The sequence below is a fragment of the Pundamilia nyererei genome, unplaced genomic scaffold (genome assembly GCF_000239375.1).
Source record: "Pundamilia nyererei isolate P.nyererei 1_Seehausen unplaced genomic scaffold, PunNye1.0 scaffold00023, whole genome shotgun sequence".
Lineage (NCBI taxonomy): Eukaryota > Metazoa > Chordata > Actinopteri > Cichliformes > Cichlidae > Pundamilia > Pundamilia nyererei.
The window spans coordinates 2397155-2398738 of NW_005187424.1; the positions used below are offsets into that span (position 1 = coordinate 2397155).

At 41.7% G+C, this 1584-nt stretch overlaps 1 protein-coding gene across 1 annotated transcript in view; it reads right to left on the minus strand.

Moving 5' to 3' along the window:
• Nucleotides 1-1145, minus strand: part of sap130a (Sin3A-associated protein a) — a 12475-nt gene extending 11330 nt beyond the window's left edge. Inside the window, exon 1 of the mRNA XM_005727176.1 lies at nt 913-1145. The gene's annotated coding sequence lies outside the window, so the exon portion shown is untranslated. The remainder of the gene's footprint in view (nt 1-912) is intronic.
• Between the last annotated feature and the right edge of the window lie 439 nt (nt 1146-1584).

Below are 1584 nucleotides of genomic sequence, written 5' to 3' on the forward strand. Positions count from 1 at the left end.
GTTTCTAATAGGCTTTTTTCCATACAGCCGCTGTATGCCTACTACGATTTAAAAATTAAATATATTTATGACACAAATATCTTTTACGGCATAACTGTTCATTATGGACGTGCTTTGCATAGTTATGGATACAGACTCTCTTCACTCTTACTGAAAATACTAAAACATCCAATTATTAAAGTTAATTATTGTAGCTACGTACAGACAACGTGAGACTGTAAGCCCCGAATACCACACAGGGTTAGCTTAAGTATCCCGGGATGGGGTTAAATTCCCGACCTGAATATAGATTACTTTCCCCTGGTATAAATACAAGTGTGCCGTGAAATTTTAGCTCACCCTTTGGTCACAAAATATTTGAAAACCTCTGCTCTTGACGATCCAGTCCGAAGACCTCAACAACAACAAAAGCCATGTAGATTAACCCTTCACATGCAGCGCGGGAACGTAAAACGGACAGACGGAGGGCAGAGAACGTGTCCATGAAATTAAGAGCTGTTTAACATCACAGGAAAAAGCTGTATTTGAGTGTCTGAAAAGGATCGAACGGCTTCAGTACCTTTGTTTGACATTATGTAGTCGGTATCGTATGACAGACAGCAAACTGAGTCGATGCGCACCAAATATGACGTTAACAAGCATGCACAGAAAAGGCCTTTCAACTAGAATCACACCCGTTTTCAGCTCAGTCAGATACTATCCACCGTGGTGGCTGTTTTAGCCTCTGTAACCCTAAAACCGAAAAGCTGCCTCATTAGGCAGCTATCCCACCTAGCAGCATGCTAACACTGGAAGCGCTAGCCCCGCTAACCTGCTTTTCATGCCAAATCCTGAACTTTATACAGAGTACAGCGGCACAAACTTCCTACAGCTAAAAGGACAAAAAGGCTGTTGTGTGTGCGCAGACTTTACCGTATCGATGAGTTGCTGGGCAATGCTCGTTTTGTGGATTACAATTTTTCCATTCGTCTTTTCTTTTTTTCACTCTCAAAATGCAAGCCGGAAGACCGCTGAGAAAGGACTGCACCTACTTTCTACATTCAACCAACCAGAGAAGGGACTGCTCGATCGCTAGCCAATAGAAACGTTTTTAGCGCCATAAAGCGGTACAACGGGCTGAAGGAGGTAGGCGGTTGTTAGGGGGATGCTAAGACACTCTAGTCACGTGATCGACGGACGCAATCGAGCTCACTTTGGAGCCAAGTGGGAACCTCCGAAAAAAGGAAGCCAAGGCGGAAGTGCAAAAAACTGCAGTTCCTCTAAAGGCCACTTGATGCTGCCTATGCTTCAACAGCAATGAAATATCCGCACAGAAAGTAATTAATTCAAAGAAATAAGCGACCAGACACACAATTCAAGAATTAAATGACAAAAAACACCCCAATATTTTTAAAGTAAAGGATTTCAGGCACCCCTCATAATGTACAATAGTCAGTACTTGTTAAATGTAATGAAATATCTTAAATCCTGTTAAAGTGTTAAGCTGTCTTTAACATGTAAATTTCCTGATTTACGGGAGAAATAAACACTGTTAATATGGTCTCCACTGCCTGATTTTTGTTTTTTAATAAACAGGAGCTCAGT